The sequence below is a fragment of the Mustela nivalis genome (genome assembly GCF_964662115.1).
Source record: "Mustela nivalis genome assembly, chromosome: 6".
NCBI classification, from domain to species: domain Eukaryota; kingdom Metazoa; phylum Chordata; class Mammalia; order Carnivora; family Mustelidae; genus Mustela; species Mustela nivalis.
Window position 1 is genome coordinate 61,038,596 of NC_139025.1, and position 21,465 is coordinate 61,060,060.

Genomic DNA, 21,465 nt, shown 5'->3' on the forward strand with positions numbered 1-21,465 from the left:
AAAGAGTATTTTTCTAGAATATCACAGAGATATTGAACTCTTCACATTGTTTGGTGTCTCATGATTTCAATTTGTCCTATTATTGATATTCATATTGATAATTTGAATTGATATCTGCCATGCATCCTCACTATAAAGTTACTCTTTTCCCTCATGTAATTAGTAATTGTTTTGTGGAAAGATGCTTTAAAACTATGTAACTATACTCTTCCTCCTTACTTTCAATCAGTTTAGATATTTAATAACTAAATTTTAAAAACTTGTTACATATTTAACCAGTAAGGGCTTATGGTTTACTGTTTGATGCAATGAGCTATAGTTACTAAAATTATTTATTTTGGTGCCCATTTGTCCCAGATTTAGCCAGTGGAAATTCCTTCAAGTTGGCTTACGTGTTATTTTAATATGACACTATCATTCTTTTAGAGTACTTTCTTACTTTCTGACATAATAAGATATCCAGGCTCATGCACTTTCCTTGCCCCAGTGGTGATATCAGCCATTACTCCGAGAAGCCCTTTACCAGTGCTCTTCATGCAGATTCAAATTACTGTCTGGGATCACTTGCTCTCTGAGGAACTGAGGAAGCCTGAGGAACTTCCTTTAGTATTTCTTATAAGATGGGTCTGCTGGCAACAAATTCTCTCCATTTTTGTTTATTTGGGAGTCTTTATTTTGCCTTCATTTTTTGAAAGATAGCATTGCTGGATATAGAATTCTAGGCTGAACTTTTTTTTTTTTTTTAATCTTTGAGTACTTTCCACTGCCTTCTGGCCTTCATTTCATCACTGAAAAGTCTGCTTATGATGTTCTTGAGAGCCTCTATAACTGACTAATTTCTTTTATCTTGCTGCTTTCAAGATTTCTCGTCTTTGACTTTCATCATTTTTACTATGTTGTGTCTGTGGTTTTCTTTGAGTTTATCTTATTTGAATTTTGTTAAGCTTTCTGGATATGTAGGTTATTGTTTTTCAGTATATTTGAGAAGTTTTGGGCCATTACTTCTTTGACTATTTTTTCTTCCTATTCTCTTTTCCTTCTGATACTTCCATTACTTGTATGTTGGTGTATCTAATGGTGTCCCATATCTCTGAGGCTCTGTTCATTTTTCTTCATTCTTTTCTTTCTCTGTTCTTCAGCTTGTATGATCCCTATCAACCTATCTTCAAGTTCATTAATTCTTTCTTTTGCTAATTCAAAGCTGTTGAGACCCTCTAGTGAGTATTTTACTTTAGTTATTGTACTTTTCAACTTCAGAATTTCCATTTAGTTCATTTTTATAATTCCTCTTTATTGATATTTCCTATCTGATGTGACACTGTCATCATGCACACACATATATATAAAGGCTACTCTGAAAAATTCTTCTATTAATATTTATAAAAAATATTTTTAATGTCAATTTTTAAAATTTCTTTTAAGTGTAACAGTATTTATTGTTTTTGCACCACATCCAGTGCTCCATGCAATATGTGCCCTCCCCAATACCCACCATCTGGTTCCCCCAACCTCCCACCCCCCGCCCCTTCAAAACCCTCAGGTTGTTTTTCAGTGTCTACAGTCTCTTATGGTTCACCTCCCCTTCCATTTTCCCTCAACTCCCTTCTCCTCTCCATCTCCCCATGTACTCCATGTTATTTGTTATGCTCCACAAATAAGTGAAACCTATGATAATTGGCTCTCTCTGTTTGACTTATTTCACTCAGCATAATCTCTTCCAGTCCCGTTGATGTTGCTACAAAAGTTGGGTATTCATCCTTCCTGATGAAGGCATGATACTCTATAGTGTATATGGACCACATCTTTCTTTCGTCCGTTGAAGGGCATCTTGGTTCTCTCCAGTTTGGTGACCATGGCCATTGCTGCTATAAACACTGGGGTACAGATGACCCTTCTTTTCACTACATCTGTGTCTTTGGGGTAAATACCCAGTAGTGCAATTGCAGGGTCATAGGGAAGCTCTATTTTTAATTTCTTGAGGAATCTCCACACTGTTCTCCAAAGTGGCTGCACCAACTTGCATTCCCACCAACAGTGTAAGAGGGTTCCCCTTTCTCCATATCCTCTCCAACACTTCCTGTCTTGCTAATTTTGGCCATTCTAACTGGTGTAAGGTGGTATCTCAATGTGGTTTTAATTTGAATCTCCCAAATGGCTAGTGATGATGAATATTTTTTCATGTGCCTGATAGCCATTTGTATGTCTTCATTGGAGAAGTGTCTGTTCATATCTTCTGTCCAATTTTTATATGATTACCAGTTTTGTGTGTGTTGAGTTTGAGAAGTTCTCAAGTTTGAGAAGTCCTGGATATCAACCTTTTGTCTGTACTGTAATTTGCAAATATCTTCTCCCATTCTGTGGGTTGCCTCTTTGTTTTGTTGACTGTTTCCTTTGCTTTGCTGTGCAGAAGATTTTGATCTTGATGAAGTCCCAAAAGTTCATTTTCGCTTTTCTTTCCTTTGCCTTTGGAGACATATCTTGAAAGAAGTTGCTGTGGCTGATATCGAAGAGGTTACTGCCTATGTTCTCCTCTAAGATTCTGATGGATTCCTGTCTCACATTGAGGTCTTTTATCCATTTCAAGTTTATCTTTGTGTACGCTGTAAGAGAATGGTCGAGTTTCATTCTTCTACATACAGTTGTCCAGTTTTCCCAGCACCATTTATTGAAGAGACTGTCTTTTTTCCACTGTATATTTTTTCCAGCTTTGTCGAAGATTATTTGACCATAGAGTTGAGGGTCCATATCTGGACTCTCTAATCTGGTCCACTGGTCTATGTGTCTGTTTTTATGCTAGTACCATGCTGTCTTGGTGATCACAGCTTTGTAGTAAAGCTTGAAATCAGGTAAAGTGATGCCGCCAGTTTTATTTTTGTTTTTCAACATTTCCTTAGCGATTCGGGGTCTCTTCTGATTCCATACAAATTTTAGGATTATTTGCTCCAGCTCTTTGAAAAATAACGGTGGAATTTTTATCAGAATGGCATTAAAAGTATAGATTGCTCTAGGCAGTATAGACATTTTAACAATGTTTACTCTTCTGATTCAAGAGCATGGGATGGTCTTCCATCTTTTCGAGTACAGATCCTTTACCTCTTTGGTTAGGTTTATTCCCAGGTATCTTATGGTTCTTGGTGCTATAGTAAATGGAATTGATTCTCTAATTTCCCTTTCTGTATTTTCATTGTTAGTGTAGAAGAAAGCCACTGATTTCTGTAAAAATGTCAATGTTTTTTATTAATTTGAAATATGGTTGCTCTCATAGGTCGTTTATAGTGATTGCTTTTTCCCTGATGTATGAATCATATTGTCTTATTTTTTTGTATACCTTATAATTTTTTATTGGAAACTGAACATTTTGGATAATATATTGTAGCAGCTCTGGGTACTGCTACCCCATCCCCTCTCCCATAGTGAGCTTATTATTTCATTACTTGTTTACTGATAGGCTGGATTATTTTAGTGAAGTCTATCTTTCTCCCACATTATTACACTGCTAATGTTGTTCCTCAAGGAAGCACAACTTTGGGAATGCTCATATCTGCTCTCTCTCAGACCACATCCAGCTGTTAACCTCCACTAGTTGCAGGCTGATTGTTCGTTTTCATAATGCCATTCCTGTACAAACAAATCTAATCAAATTGTGGCTCTTTTGAAGGAAAATTTTGTTGTTGTTTCTTTCTTTTTTTTTTTTTTAAGATTTTATTTATTTATTTGACAGAGAGAGATCACAAGTAGGCAGAGAGGCAGAAGCAGGCTCCCCGGTGGAGCTTGATCCCAGGACCCTGATATTATGACCTGAGCCGAAGGCAGAGGTCAACCCACTGAGCCACCCAGGTGCCCCACTGAAGGAACAGTTTTTGATGTCATCATTTAATACTTGTTCTAACCCCAAGAGGGTTCCTCCCAGCTGTCTTATTCTCCTTTCTTTCCTGCAAACTAACCAGCCTCAGTCTTGGCTGTATCTTCATTAGATTCATAAATCAAATTCCTTCCCAAATGCCTTTTATTACACATCTACTATTTTAAGAGCATCCTTAGGCTTAAATTTTTCTACTTGGCTATTGCAAATGAAGACAGTTACTTTGGGAAGAGATTAGGAGGTATATGGTTCATGGCCTGCCTCTTTTAAGATAAACTCTCTGAGTCAGGGCTTAGGAGCTGAGAGTAGGGATAACAGGTCCTCTTAACTTGCTTCTTCTGATGTGGAACTACCATGTCAGGAGCTGAGGGAAGGGTTACCAGGACCTCAGTACTTCTACATGCTACTCCAAAAGTAGAGCCTCTGGACAACAAGCTGGGATTGGGCAGATGGGATTTCTTACCTCTTGCTGCACTCACTCAGGAATTAGCCTGGGCAACAGGCAGTTGGGGGCAAGGTGAGAAATGCTAGGGTCCTGCTAGTCCTAGGAAGAAAGCCCTCTAGCTGGGAGCTAGGAGGGTGAGGGTGGAGAATCTGCCTACATGATTTGGGAGGGGAAAAAGAGGGAGTAGTTCAAATACCATACACTTGCCTTTCATACCTAGTTGTTTTTCTTTTTTTTAACCTAAATTTTCTTCAGTTAATTTTTTCTTTTCATTTGCCATTTGCCTTGGGATCATTTCCAGAAGTTTTGAAAGATCTATTTTTGTTTGCCTGTTGTTTGTAATTTTGATCCTGGATCGAGCCCCACATCAGGCTCTCTGCTCAGCAGGGAGCCTGCTTCCCCCTCTCTCTGCCTGCCTCTCTGCCTACTTGTGATCCCTGTCTGTCAAACAAACAAAATCTTTAAAAAAAATTTTTTTGGACCAGTTTCACTGTGGAGCAAATCAGAAGAACTCATGTTGTCATGCCAGCAATTAATTGTACAGCATTTTTAAAATTTTAAACTAAATTTTTAATTTAACTATGTTGTTTTTGTATAGGCATGACCCACAGCCCATATATATTTCAGAGTTTCTACACATCAGAGTTCTTTTATATTATCTGTAACGGCAACTTTTGCCAGGCCACTGCATTGTGTGTTCTCTGCCTAGAACTCCCTTTCTTCAGATATTTGCAAGGTTTACTCCCTCTCTTCCTTCAGATAATTGTTTGAGAATCATCTTTTTAGCAAGGTTTTCTTTCACCATCCTATTTAACACTGAATTCCTCCCTGCCAAAACTGGCATACTTATCCCCTTTTGCAATTTTTTTTTTCTTTTTTGGTCACAGACTTTATTTAAAAAATATATATATATATTTTTAAATTAATATATAATATATATATTTTTAAAATATATATATATTTTTTAAATAAAGTCTGTGACCAAAAAAGAAAAATATATATAAATATAAATTATATATATATAATATATATATAAATTATTATATATACTAGAGAGGGAGGGACAGAAAGAGAGAGAGAGAAAAGAGAGAAAGGGGCAAAGAGGAAGAAAATCTCAATCTCAAGAGTAAAGCCTGTCTCAGGGCTCAATCTCACAACCCTGAGATCATGACCTAAGCCAAAATCAAGAGTCAGATGCTTAACCAACTGAGCCACCCAGGCATCCCCAGAGACTTTATTCTTAAATTTCTTTTGTTCACTACTGAATCCGTAGCACCTTAAAGTGTTCTGCACATAGTAGGCACTAAAGAAAAGAAAGTTGTTAAAAGAATTTCTTAACATCTTACATGTATTAACTCATCTAATGTAGACTGATGATTGTAAATTGTGATAGTAACTGATAGCTAATAATAATGCTTCCTACTCTCCAGACATGGAAACTGAGGTACAGAGAATGAACAAAATGAGGCCATGGTAAAGGTAAGATTTGAACCCATGCCACATGACTATTAGATTAAACTTCCATTCAGTCTCATTCTCCTCACTCCCAGATACTGGTTTCCTTTCCAGAGCACTAATTCAGCTAATTCCAGCTAACATGTTAAAAAGACATTGGCTGATACTAGTTAGGATTAAGATTCCATAATATTCACATTTTAATGATGAAATCTTAAAAATCAAATACCTTTTAGTTTTTTTAGGTAATATTTCCAGCAGGACATAGAGAGAATTATTATTTTTTTTAAGATTTTATTTATTTATTTGACAGAGAGAGAGATCACAAATAGGCAGAGAGACAGACAGAGAGAGAGATGAGGAGAAGCAGGCTCCCTGCTGAGCAGAGAGCCCCATGTGGGACTCGATCCCAGGCCCCTGGGATCACGACCTGAGCCGAAGGCAGAGGCCCAACCCACTGAGCCACCCAGGCGTCCCATAGAGAGAATTATTTCTCCAAAAAAAGAAATTTGATTGGTGCTTCTCAAACAAGGAGTGGTTTATCTGCCCTGTTTACGAGTATCCAGCAACATTCACTAAATTAAATGAGGTATAACAGCTGTGAAATGTATAGTTAGTTACACACTCTTAGTTTCTAGGAATCATGTTAATGCAGTTGGGTGTTTTATTGACCAATCTCAGTATAAATAATCAAAAACCCCATGTTGTGTTTTTCTAAGTGTAAGGGATAATACAGATGTTTTTAGATATGTAAATACTTTAATAATTTATGGATTCATTCTACACAGGTACAGTAAAGATCTACTACTTCTGAAACATACTATATAAATAATACAAATGGATGTCTATACTTCACCTTTGTTAAAAAATTTTATTTAAATTCATAATTAACATATAGTGTATTATTAGTTTCAGAGGTAGAGTTCAGTGATTTAGTGATTCATGGGCATATAACACCCAGTGCTCACTACATCGTATGCCCTCCTTAAGGCCCATCACTGAGTTACCCCTTCCCTCCACCCACCTCTGCTCCAGCAACCCTCAGTTTGTTTCCCATAGTTAAGAGTCTCTTATGGTTTGTCTCCCTCTTTGATTTCATCTTATTTTTTTATGTAAAGACTTCTTGTTATGAAGTGTTAGCCTTTATTACCAGAAGTGGCAGTAGAGTAGAGGTTAAGAGCTTAGGCTCTGGGACCACACGGCTCAGGTGCAAACCTCAGCTCCATCACTTAGTAGCTGTGGGACAGTGAACAAGCTACTTACAGCCTCTGTGGTTCAGTCTCTTCATCCATAAAATGGAGGCAATACTAACTCCCTGTTTTATAGGGTCGTGGTAAGGATTAAATATCAAGCACTTAGACAATGCCCAGATATATAAGTGTTTGCTATTATGATCATTACCAAGTTGGCAGCCTCTTCAAGGTAAGGGAGCTATTTTATTTACTCCTCTGTAGAACTACTATCCCTTGCATATAAAAAAAATCAATAAATTATTCTAGAATGAATGACAGGTTTAATTAATCTAAGAACTGAAATTAAAATCCTTCCTACATAGTCACTTAAACAAAAATTAGAAGGTTTCATGGACTATCATGTACCAACTCTCTAGTGTGAACTCTCAGTATTTCTCTTTGGTTCCTTAGTAAAAACTCTGAGAAGAGGAACCCATTTCTAAGTTTTAACTGTAAATTCTTGAGATTTTACTGGATACACAAATAAATTTAGAATGTTAGCCAGGACTCTATATGAAAGTAAGAGAACTCCAATTCTAAGTAGTTCATGTAAAAGAAGAAAAGGAGATGCAGGTGGCTCATATAGCCATAATACAGGGAGAAGTCCAGACACCGGCCTTTGGGATGCCTAGAATCAGATGGGTCAGTCTGTCTGCCCAGCTGTTTCTGGAGGTATTCTCTCTCTTGGTTTCTCTCCTCACTTTGCCTCTTGTTCTGTTTCTCTCTTCCATGTTGACTTTATTCTCTCCCACTGCAGGCAGTTTCTGTGTAGGAAGATGACATGGCTGCCAGCAGTCCTAAACACATATCCTCAGATCCTCTGAGAGAGGAGAGAAATCTTACCCAACATCTCCCATTATAAAAGATGCCATGGAAGGCTTTCTCAGGCCCTCTTTAGGTATTGTGTCCATCCCTAGAGAAAAGTATTATATAAAACAGGCACTGGTCACCTGATTTCAGGGTTTGCTATTGTTATTTGCTTGTTTATTCAGATGTTAGGATTACTTTGGTGAATTCTTTATTCTCCCAGTGTCTGATTTTTTATCTCTGGCTATGCCTATAGTTACTCTTTCCATGACCACACCCAGCTGTTAAAACCCACTAACTTCTAGAGGTGAAAAAGTGGTTCCCCCAAAACCATGTTGCCCAGACAGACTTTAGGAATGCCAAATATCAGGGAACTATCTCAGTCTGTGTCTAATATATCAAATAATTTAAGGGATTGTATTAAATTCCAGAATATTAAATTATGGAATACATTACTAAGGTAGGACCTAAATACTTAACTGAAAATATCCCAGAACATGAATATCTTAGCTCTCTATGAGGGTTACATGCAGTATTAATGTAATCAGCTAACCTCTCCTACTTCTTTTAAGTTCAATGATTACAGTAATGGTACTCTACCTAGAAAAAGGTAAAGCCCAAAGACTTCCAAGATCACTTACTATCTCTAATTTTCTATTAAAGCAAAATGTACTTTGTTTTATTATCAATGCAAAACAAATGCAAAACATAGAAATTAGTGCCTTAAATCTCTCTCTGATTTTTGTGAATCTTACCAGATTAGCCTGGAGGAGGGTGAGGAAGGCTCAGTATAATTATTATGTGAAGCACGATAAGAACTGATGTACCAAAAGATTTCTAAGCCACAGTGAACCCAAGCCCAAGGCATCCATAGACTGGCTCACTAACACCACAATAACCAAACACTGCCCACAACAGGCAAAAAGAGCCATTGTAGACAACTGGACTGAAGGAAAAAGCAGCTCAGCTACAACAGCAGGGCATGCACATCACATGTAGGAGATATCCCTGAAGTGCCAGGTTCTGATGAACAGGGAACACTGCATGGCAGGACCCTATAAGACCTCTTCTTCACATGGCCATTACTTTCAAATACAGGAGATGTAGCTGTCTTTCCTAACACACAGAAACAGACCTAAAGAGACAGGGGCATATGTCCCAAATGAAAGAACAAGACAAAATCATAGTAAGAGACCTTAGCAAAATGGAGATAAGTAACACACTTGACAGAGAATTTAAAGTAATGATCATAAAGTTCTCACTGGGCTTGAGAAAAGAGTGGAGTACATCAGTGAGACCCCTAACAATGAGGTAAAAAAAGAACAAGAGATGAAGAACATAAAAATGAAATTAAAAATTCACTAGATAAAATAAATGGTAGACCAGAAGCAGCAGAAGAACAAATCAGTGACCTGGAAGACAGTAATGGAAAGTCATCAAGTTGAGCAGCTGAGAGGAAAAAATAATTATGGAAAATGAGGACATGCTGAGAAGATAGAGAAGTCAGCAATACCATCAAGTATAATAACATTCATGGTATATTAGGGATCCCAGATGGAGGAGAGAAAGAAAAGGGGGCACAAAATTTATTTGAAGAATTAATAGCTGAAATTTTCCCTAATCTGGGGAAGGAAATAGAGATCTATAGAGATCTCTATCTCTATAGAGATACTCCCCCCCCACCACCAAAATCAGCCCAAGAATGTCCACAGCAATGTAATTTAGATGGCAAGAATTAGTGATAAAGAAAGAACTTTAAATTAGCAAAAGAAAAGAAAGCATTTACAGAGAAGGGGAAACCCTAAAAGGTGATCAGCTGATTTTTCAACAGAAATTTTGTAGGCCAGAAGAGAGTGGCATGATACATTCAAAGGGCTGAATGGAAAAAAATCTGCAGGCAAGAACATTTTATCCAGCAAGTCTATCATTCAGAATAGAGAGAAATGAAGAGTTTCCCAGACAAACAAAAGTTAGAGGAATTCATGACCGCTAAATCAGCCCTACAAGAAATGCTGAAGGGAGCTCTTTGAGTGGAAAGGAAAGACCATAAGTAAGGGTAAGAAAAGCAGAAAGCACAAAATCAGTAAAAATAAGTATATGTGGGGGCACCTGGGTGGCTCAGTGGGTTAAGCCACTGCCTTTGGCTCAGGTCATGATCTCAGGGTCCTGGGATCGAGCCCCCCACATTGGGCTCTCTGCTCAGCAGGGAGCCTGCTTCTCCCTCTCTCTCTGCCTGCCTCTCTGCCTCCTTGTGATCACTCTCTCTGTCAAATAAAAAATAAATAAATAAAACTTAAAAAAATAAGTATATGTGTAAAAAAATCAATCAGGGGACTCAAAAAAATAAAAGGATATGAAGTGTGACACCATATACCTAAAACACGGGGAGGAGTAAAGAATGAGTTCAAGCTTAAGCAATCATCAACTTAATACTGACTGCTGTACAGAAGATCTTATATACTAACTGAAGGGTAACCACAGATCAAAAATCAGTAGTAGAGATGCGAAAAAATAAAGAGAAAGTAATCCAAGTATATCGCTAAAGAAAGCCAACTAATCATGAAATATCAAGAGAAGGAAAAAATGGAGAAGAAATACAAAAACAACTATAAAACAAGAAATAACATGGCAATAAATGCATACTTATCAATAATAATTACCTTGAATATAAATAGACTAAATGCTCCAATCAAAAGACATAGGGTGATGAACTGGATAAAAAACAAGACCCATCTGTACACTGTCTACAAGAGATTTATTTCAGACCTAAATACACATGCAGATTGAAGTGACCAGATGGAGAAGCATTTTTCATGCAAACGGAAGTGAAAAGAAAGCTGGGGTAATGATACTTATATTTGACAAAACAGACTTTAAAACTAAGATGGGAAATAATCTAAATATACAATAATCACAAATTTAAAAAGAAAGTATGGCATATCCATGTACTAGAATATTATATGATCAGAAAAAATTATGTTATGAAAGAATAAGCAATAATATAAGCACTCTTAGTATATCACATGCTTTGTGTAAAAAGATAGTTATAAAATATTTAAATCCCATTATTTAAAATTGTATTATTTTAAATGTACATACGTATTTTATACATATGTAAATTCTTGTCTGTATCTTATATGTTTTCTAAATTTTTATAATAAATAATTTATGTAAGAAAAAATCAATAAAATTATTATTCACTTAAGTGAATACAGAGGCTTAAGTATTAAAGTATTAAGTATTAAAAACACTTGAACATTATTGAGAATTGTAAGGAAACAATTGCCATTAGCAGATTACTTGTTCTTCTGTAGTGACTTCTCTGCCATGCTTCATACTATTTCACAATTTGGTCCTGAACTTTATCAAAACCCATGAAGATATACGATCTTCAAAACAGCTATGAGGAATATTGCTTTTGTGAACTGATGATTAGCACTCTGGGGACCAAGTGTTTTCTTTCTTTCTTTCTTTCTTTCTTTCTTTCTTTCTTTCTTTCTTTCTTTCTTTCTTTCTTTCAAGATTTTATTTATTTAATTGAGTAAGAAATAGTATGAGCAGGAGGGAGAAGCAGACTCCCTGCTGAGTAGGGAGACTGATGTAGAACTTGATCCCAGGATCCTGAGATTATGACCTGAGCCACACAGGTGCCCCAATGTGTCCTCCTTCTTATCTTAGATCTTACTGTTGGGCTTAACAGTGCTGTGCTCCTGCCAGTGTTCATTCATTGACTGAACCAATGTTAAATGAATTTTAAACTCCTGAAGTCCTCTCTAATTGCTGACAGCACCCTACAGAATTTGCTGTGAGATGTATATAAACTGTAACCTGCCAAAATGAGACCCCAAAGTTGATTTGGGAGATATAATTAAGGACAACTGCCTTCACTTTTTAGCTCTGAATTAGGTTTAAAAAAATATATAGGTTTAGCTCTGAATTAGGTTCAAAATAAAGTGTTGATCCCAGAATGGAATGTGTGTAAAGAGTTCATATTTCTATTAGCTTATTTGGTATTTTATAACAAGATTTTAATAGGTCTTCCATTTTTATCTCATTTGCTGTGATCCAATGTGACTACAATAGGTTGGACAAACTGTAAAACTCCTAAAAGAAAGGCGCATGCAGAACAATTATCATGATGTCAAAGTGACATCCCTCTTGCCTAGCCCATTGTCTAATTGTATTTTAGCTGCAGACATATTTTCTAAAATTTATTTTTCATCCACGGGAAATGCACAGGAGCCCTTATCTTCTGGCATGCTTTTGCCCTATCACTTTAGTGATTTGAATCACCCACCCAAGTTCAAGGAAAGTACCACAAACATAACAAGTCCTTACCCAAGTCCAGTGTATTTTGTTCACCTAGTTTACTGCCTTACCATCTGCCCTTCACTTCTGAAGGACTTGCAATAAAGCAGGAGCCAAAGTAAAAGCAGATACCCCACTGCTATCTATTTAACTTTCATTAAGTGAGTTGGTGCAGTGCTCAGGCGCCTTCTCAAAACCAGCCCATCATCTAAGAGTATTTACATAAGACTCTTTGCATTATATTCCGACCTCTGCAACATTAGTATTAACTACTGACATCTGCCAAGTCTGACTGGTAAGTGCTTTACAGTATCAATTCATCCCAAGCAAAAAGCATTTCTGAGTGCTGCAGTGCTCTTGTTAATGCCAATAAGAAGTATCAAGGCTCATATGACACCTAGCAGAAATTAGTACCCACATTCAAAGAAAAGTCTTTGTTATTTCCCAGAGTATTATGTGGACTTTATTGAGATGACTGCATCTGACACCTGCTGTAATATAAAATGCAGCTATAATTAGCCAACTGATGCTCACTGCAGTTTAGGTCGAATCCCTTCTGTGGGAATTATGCTTTAAAATATTCAGAACTCCAAGTGGCTCTCATTACATTTAATTTTAACTTAGAATTAGGTGGTCTAGAAAAAAAATTTAGGATTGTAATAGCCCCCTGCTGAATGCCACACAGCAACGTGAAAACCCATAGGGTTTTCCCCCCCTCTAAAAAAAAAAAAAATGAGAACAGCAGACTACACTAGAGCCTTCAATTGAAGTCTGGCTTTGCTTAATTGTACTTTTTGCACTCATCAGTCTCTCCTCTTCAGAGCAAGCTACAAAAATTGCGTGAATAGCCAAAGAAAAGTTTCCCACAGTCACTGGCCACAGAAAAACACTATTGTCCTTCCTCACAGTTTGATGGACAACATTTCTATAAATGGGTAGCCAGGCTGTCAATGGTACCCTTGCTGAAAAGGCAAAAGAAGAGAACAGATTCTGCCAATATCTGACAAAGCATGTTAACACATAATCAGGCATTCACTAGTCCGGCAGCTGCCCCTGGGACCTTCATCACACAGGTGCCTTTAAGCCATTTCCTATTCACAGATAAAGGAACCAAGCAGGAGATACCTGGGAAAGGAGCAGTCTATTATGGCTTGCCAAATGTCCATCTTCCAGGCTGTGTGTGTAAAAGTAGAAAGAAGAAAAAGGAAACTGTGCCTTCAATTGAAAAACTGTAAAATAGCAGAACATTTACAAAACCCATCATTTAAGCTGTGCTGTTTTCCCCCCTTTCTTTTCTCTTTATTATTATTATTATTTTTTTTTTTTAGGAGGAGTGGATGTGTTTGTTTGTTTGTTTGTTTGTATGGCATAGAGCACTCGTGTCTAATAGCAAAGGTCTGTTTTCTTCAGTGGTTTGTCAAATGCATTTGTCCAAACGTCCCTTCACATGCAAGCTGAAATACTTACCTGGTCTAATTGAGTAACAGAGAATTTACTTTGTCACCTTAAGTGATTTTTTTTTCTACACACACACATACACACACACACACACACACACACACACACACTCCATTTTAAGATCTGTGACCAGTGATGCCAAAGTGGTAATGGGGTAGATGATCGTCCAGTAAAGCACAAACTCTGGACTATCTCTTGAGGAACCGCCAAAATAAATATTCAGGAAATTGATTACCATTGTTCATTTCTTTATAACTGCTTAGATTGAGAACACTAGTATCCCACTGCTCTTATCTACCCAGTTAGAGAGAGTATCAGATCTTAATACTCCATTAAGCCAAAGGCCTCATCAGTCTACATATAGGGCATTTTCAAATTAAAATTTAATAAGACAATTTCAGATTAAAATTTCATGATCAGCACCTTAAGGCTGTTAAATATGAATTTCTATTTTATTTCTTCATTTTCATTTTATTTATTATCATACTCTCAGATCTCCTATACTCAGTGTATGGTACAGATATGGGAAAGAACCAGGAGTACAATTTTGGGAAGTGATTAAATCCTCAGGGGCCTTAGATTGACTAAATGTGGTCCTTGCGATACAGTTTGAAGATCAGACACACTCTTAAATATATTTTTCTCTGAAAGGCAAGGTACTGTAAAGCTACTGGGGAGTCACAAAGTCAACGTAGTGATATAAACCAAATGCCATGAATTGAACTACTACTTTTTCAGCTAACTTCTTGAGTGCTACTTATTTTATATAGCTTCCTCATCTGAAAAATAGGAGTGCACTGCTTACCACAAAGTTTTGTGAGTAGTCACCCATGAAAGTTGCTGCGTTTGGTGAAGGAAGAGAGAACATCGGCTAACTGGAACAAACCAATCAAGGATCAGAAACACTTTCGAAATATAACCTTGCATTCTCTGATCTAAAATGTTTTTTTTCCTTATTTCTTCTTTTTACTTATTTCTAGAATAAAATAATATGAGGTAGAGTTTAGTTAATAAATCATTAAGTTACAATTTATTAATTTTATAATTTTTACAAATATATGAAGATAGAAAATTTTCCTTAAATTTCAATTCAATAATATTTAGTGTTTGCTTATATATAATCACTGACATTACTATCATACCTATTACGTGCTAGGCACTTTATATGTTTCATTATTAATGACAACTATGAGATAGATACAATTATTGTTGCTATTTTATTTATTAAAATTTTTTTTAGGGATTCCTGGGTGGTTCAGTCAGTTAAGCGTCTGCCTTTGGCTCAGGTCATGATCTTGGGGTCCCAGGATTGAGTCCCACATCGGGGTCCTGGCTCAGCAGGGAGCCTGCTTCTCTCTCTGCCTGCCTCTCCCCCTGCTTATGCTCTCTCTCTCTGACAAATAAATAAATAAAATCTTTTTAAAAAATTTCTTTTAAATTAAACTCTACCTACACATGGGGCTTGAACTCACAGCCTAAAATCAAGAATAGCATGGTCTACCAACTAAGCCACCTAGGTATCCCTATCATTGCCATTTTGTTGTTGAGGAAATTGAGGTTCTAGAAGGTAGAGTAGTTTAACCTTCTCTACTTCTCTATCAAATTGCAGACTTTGGATATGTCTCCTTCCAAAGACCATGCTTTCCCTATGAAACCATGGTTCATGTTTTAATAGGACAAAATGAATTTTTATTTTTTCATGATTTGAAAACAAAATATGGTAATAAGTGTGGGTTTCTTAACCACTGTAACATAAATTAAATCAACCTCTTACCTCAATGAAGGATAACCAAAACTTTTTTGAATAATTGAATTTGAGTTTATTTTTCTTAACTATTTCTAGAGAAAGTATTTCCATCAGTGACCAAATTTATACCTGAAAATTTTAACCAAAGACTACTTTTATCTCAAAGGCATGTCTATCTCACCAACCAAATTGAAACTCCTTAAGGTCAAAAAGGAACCAAGTCTTCAGCTTTCTCAAAAAAATTTTTGTAACAAAACATAACCTCTTAGGAGTTTCTTCTCTAGGTGTGCTCTAAAAATTCCTATAACTTAAAACACTCTTTTATTCTGGCTTTGGTTGAATCCACAGTTTCTTACTATTTCCCATCAGGTCAAATATAAATGTTTTAGCTTGGTGTTCAAGTTCACAAAAAACTAACCCTAATGTGCCACTTCAACTTTTAATTTTATGCTTTACTCCAGCTGAGCAAATCTCATCTCTGCTTCTTCCCTGCTCATTCTCATTTCTGACTTCCTAGTTGCTATGTTTCTCTTCTTTCTATCAACCTAAACCTAATATTTCATGTCCATCTAATGGTAGGTATTTTTTCTTCAAGGAAATTTTAACTCACTCAACACTGGTCTTTCACTTAATTTCATCTGCCCTTTTGATTTTATTATGTGGCTTATCACCATTCACTGGAATGATATGATAGTCTGTCTCATCCTCCAGTTGTTTCATGGAGCCAAGATTTATGTTTTCCGCCAAATTATAGCCCCCCCGGGGGAAAAGGAAGACCATGAGTCCATAAACAAATGAGAGAAGAATAAAACAGTTCACTCTAATGTTCCATATAACATTCTCTTATATTTAATCCTTGAAGAAAGTTATCATCCATTGATATTCTTCTAGTTCTGCAGCTAGAAAAGGAAGCAACACTCAAATCTCACTTGAACAGAGAATGAGTTAAAACAATTGCCATTTCTAATCTTTTTTAGGTAGATGCGGAACTCAGTAGCACACAAAATATTTCTGGCTTTTCTCCTTCTGAGCACATGAGGGGATTATCATTCTTGACCCCATTTGAAGTAAGCATGGCCGTATCCGTGACGTTAGTCAATAAATGTGATCAGAAGTTACACATACCACTTTTAGGGAGAAGCTTTAATATTTTGTGCTGTTTTCCATTTTACTTTTTCCTTCCTGCAGTAATTGTGAAAGAGTGGACCTCCTTCCTCAGCCAGGGTCTCTAAATGAGGATAATGTACAGCAGAGTCCCCAGCCAACTAATGATGTACATGTAACAGGAGGAAGAAACCAATTTGTTTGAAGCCACTAGGCCTAGCCTGCAGTGTTGGCCTACATCACTGCAGTGTAGCCTATGCTCCCTGATATAAGAACTTTCTTAGGTCAGTATGGGATTCAGAATGCCAAGATACAAGAAGACTGAAAAACAGAATGACTAAATTAAAAGACTTTAATATAGAATCCGTAAATATATAGGATTAGGCGTTTCATTTTTTAATGTGGTAGGTGAAGAATCAAGCTCAAAAGATCCTTTGAACATCTTATTGAGTTGTTTATAATCTCTTTTCTTTCTCTTCTTTGACATCCATTGTACTTTCAATCTCTGAACATTATTTTGAAATTTTGAAATTTTATACTGACCATAGACTCCACTAAAAGTCTTAACCATCACAAAATTTAGTGTTAGATTTCTTTAAACTTTATATATGTAATATTTCTGATTGAATGTTAAAATATCATTTGTGTCCTTGTAGCTATAGCTATAAGATGATATGCATATTGGGGGCATTATTTTGCTATTGGTATCATCCATGCAGTCAAAATAAGAAATCACGGATCTAGCTTTATTCAACTACATAAAAGTTTCTTTAACCTAGTTATGTCACAAATATACACTTTAAAATTTTTATTTATTGTTGGCCCGGGGTGGCTCAGATGGTCAAGCGTCTGCCTTAGGCTCAGACTGTGATCTCCAGGGCCTAGGATCAAGCCCCACATTGGGCTCCCAGCTCAGCAGGGAGACTGTTTTTCCCTCTCGCTCTGCCCTTCCCCCTGCTTGTCCTCTGTGTGTGTGTGTGTGTGTGTGTGTGTGTGTCTAATAAATAAATAAACCTTTAAAAAATTTATTTATTGTTTTCTTATATTTGTTTTAAAAAGGAATATACAGCTAAAGCTGTATATATCAAATATGAAATATGAGAACCTACTGAGTATGCTTATTTTGTTTTTACTTTTATTCTTTTTTATATACTAATATGCTGACAGATGCATTCCCCTATGACTACATTCTTCACCACCCATAAGTACTATATAGTTATGAATAATGAAATTTAAAAAGCACAATGAAAGAATAGCACAACTGTTTTTTTATTTCTCACTCTTGAGGACTCATTGCAATATTCCGGCTCCATATTAAGTTTGAGAGCTTCTGAGAAGTATTCTTAGAATTCAGATCTTTTGGAAAGAATAATGATTCAATTAGAGTTTTTTTAATCATGATGATTACTTTATGATAATGATCTTATATGGCTAAGATGTTGCACTTACATCGCACTTAGATGCAGCATTTCATTTTAGCAAATTCCAAGAATCATCCATGACTTTATTATTGTACCTGATTTTTACAAGTTCTTTATCCAAGAACCTCTTCATTCTCAATTGAAATGGGGATGCTATTTGATAAAGTGCAGTGCTAACCAATACCAGCTGAAAAACATGACAAAATGAAGAATATCAGAACCATTTGAAAGCAAACCAGAAATTCCCATTTGTAGTCTTAAAAATCCTCCTTGTAATCAGTTCAGAAACCAGTCTTTCAGAGGTGTCTCAGAATTCCCTTTAAGTTTCATTGGAGAAATCTAGACTTTAGTAATACATACAATATAAGGCAGTATTAGTTTCCTCCCGCAATAAAGGCAGGGAACCAAGGCTATACCACCATCGCCATTTCTAGTAACAGCCTGCTAACTAAAAACTGAAACTAACCAAATTCCTGACAATTTCATTCACTGGAGTGGCAAGACACAGATGGAAACAGTACTTAAAATGAATTATTAGAGTGATCAAAGAAAAAAATTTATTTTGTAAAAATATTAACCATTTTTTTCTTTTGCCATGCCCACTTAAGGTGTTCAACTTACCTTTGCTCATTCAACCAATATCTACTGAACCCTGACTATGTTAGGGAAATGAAGCCCATGGCATTGCATAGAAATAGAAGGCAGGTTAGGATATATGTCATAGGAGCAGCACAGACAATGCTGGCCCCTTGAGAAACCTTCTAGATACAGGGGCCAGGGAAGCTTAGTGTGAGAGGTGAGTCTTAAAAAATAGGTGAGATTTAAAAAAGGGAGGGTGAAAATAAAACAGATAAAAGTGAATGAAGAGGACAATACAAGTCACAAGGAAATGAGTATACTGTAGAAACTGCAGAGCACTTGAGCAAAAGGGAAGTATGAAAACGGGATAGTCAGCAGGGTCAGAATGTTAGTTGTTGATGATGGTGATGGGTTTCAGTGGGGGGAGCGGTGTTTTAATGTAGTGAAGTTGTCCTCCTTTGAGGGAGTTGAATCACTTTCAGAGAGGAAGAAAAAAAGGAATGGTATGAAGAGTCTAGCCCTGAAAATAAAAAACACCTCTTCCTTTTGAGAGGGGAAACCATCCTACTTTACTAAGAAAGAACATCCAAGGTCATAATATCTAATGCACACTTCCTTTCTTTCCTTCTCCTCTTCTTAAGGAGCCTGTTTTCAGTCTCTAAACCTATCGTTTCATCAACACACACATTCATTGTAACATTTACTGAGCACCTACTATGTGCCAGAAATAAACACAAGAGCCTGCCACATGGTTGATACTCAAAGTTTGCTGCTTTAAAGTAGAGAAAAGATAAAATGAAAGAGCACTAGGTATCTATAAGTTTCTCAGTAAAGTAGGATGGATATTATCTGGTGAGAATGGGAAGCGTAAGCAGTGAATTAGATGTGTGAGCAGAAAGATCTGAAGCACCTGCTGAGGGAAGTGTGCTGGGGAATAAATGGGAGATCAATATCAAGATTGTGAAGAAGCAATGAGAACCCAGTTGGAGTAGGCTAGATTGATTTTCCATTGGGCCAGAGGAACAGATATGACTTTCTCCAAGAATACTATTTGAACAAAATTCTCTACAGAACAGGATAAGAATGAGTGAAACATATAGGGGTAGGCTGATGACTAAAGGTCAGGGTTGGCACGATGAAAAGACAGGGGTTTAATAATTGCAAAATGGAGTTTCTCACTTCCCTAAAAGCAAACCTTCTCTCCTCCAAATAATGTGGTGTTACATGACACTTCTCTCATATTCTTAAACCATAAAAAATGAATTAGAATTATATTCTAAACATCACATTCTAACACGACTTCTGAAATAGTTGTATTAGTAAACCTGTTTTAGAATTGTTTTATTTATATCAAGCAGTCCACAGAAGTCCACAGAAGTGTCCTATGATAAACTCCTGTCCTAATTTTCATAAAACTATACAAATATTAAATGCAAGATGTTATAAAATTGACATTAAATAAATAACATTTGCTTTTCCATTGTGAGATTTTGTATGTGGAAAGTCCCATATTATAAGCCTTATAAATTATTTTTAAAAAATAAATGGGAGATCTTTTCAGATGACATTAAATTTATACAAATTAAAGAATAGCCTCTACCAATTTAGCTATTACCATGCTCATTTGTGATGCTCATTAGCTAGTCAGAATTTATATATCCCATATATCTGCATATCTGGAATGACCATAAGAAAATATGGCACAACAGCATTAGTTTATTCAAAAATGATATGATTGACTACATCACAATTCTAAAACTCTATGGCAGATTTAGTATCTTTCATTTTAAATGAATCTTCTGACACCTGGATTTTCCTCAGTTTAGATGGGTTCCTAGTCTTAGATGAAAAGAAGCTGACTGACTTGTTATTCTCAATTCTTCTCTTTCAGAACTCAGGTAAAGTCAAAATAAGCTAGTATGTAGCAGTCAGGAAAATACCATGCTACAGGGTAAGAACTCAAAAGCTCTTCAGCATATACAGAGTATCTTTTCCTTTGGGAACCCTAAAATTCTCAGGATAGGGCTAGGTGCACACTAGACACTCAAATACCTGTGTGACTAGACTCCCTACAACCCAAGGATGGATCTGTATCTGGCCTGTTCACAGCAGAATCTTTTTGTCTACCAAAGCATCAGTCACAAAACTGGTATTAAGGAGGATAGAAGCTGGGAGGCACCAAAATAGTTCAATCGCAAGTAATAACATTCTCCTAGGCAGTATCTTGAAAGGGTCAGGCACTGAACAAAACATCTGCATTTTAACAACTGTCTTAATAATAGCACATGTTATTAAACACCAAAGGACTTTTGAAACTACTCATGTTAAAAAAAATTTAGAAAATTGCATTCAAATTATAGATAATCTACATATGAAATCACTAGCAGTTAATTGTTGCTTAATAAGCATACATTTGTTCTTGTAAATTTGGTATTTTCTCTGTCCATGACTTAACTAACTCACCTTTTAGAGGAAGTTGTAGGTTTTAAATGTCAATAGTTTTATCTTTCTTTCTTTCTTTCTTTCTTTCTTTCTTTCTTTCTTTCTTTTTTTTAAAGGGAGATATTGCTGCTGCCTCGGTAAAAAGCAGGAGGCAAAATAAGCTTAAAGGGTTTTGTTTATTATTATCACAGTAATAGTTCAAACCAATAACAAAAAAAGATAAAACAGTTTATTATCCTTAGGGAGATTTTCCAAGTGTTTTGGAACCCCATTTGTATTGACAAAAATAAATTAGACGAAATTGGTCGAAAAGAGAGCTCTCCATATGAAGAGTTCAAAAGATGAATTATATTACTCTTCAGTTATTGATAATAACAATAATTTAGCTTACTACTTCAGTTTATAGTTTACAACATGCTTTCACATACTCTATCTCAATTGATTTGAACAACTTGTAAGTTAAGTCATGCAGCTAATACCAGACCATTGATTTTTTTTTCCTATTTCCTTGATTTTTAAAGCAATTCATTCATTGTAGAAAATTATAGAAAAAAATGTCAGGAAAGTATACAGAAAAAGATCACTCTAAGCCAATCATGGTTAAT

The 21,465-nt window shown here is 36.1% G+C and overlaps 1 long non-coding RNA gene across 1 annotated transcript in view; it reads right to left on the reverse strand.

The window, feature by feature from the left end:
- The window catches only part of LOC309868235, a 54,580-nt gene that overhangs the window by 21,937 nt on the left and 11,178 nt on the right, over window positions 1-21,465 (reverse strand). The window contains exons 2-4 of the long non-coding RNA XR_014313592.1: window positions 17,868-18,026; window positions 14,373-14,543; window positions 13,235-13,283 (exon numbers count right to left, since the gene is read on the reverse strand). This is a non-coding gene — a long non-coding RNA (uncharacterized lncRNA). The remainder of the gene's footprint in view (window positions 1-13,234; window positions 13,284-14,372; window positions 14,544-17,867; window positions 18,027-21,465) is intronic.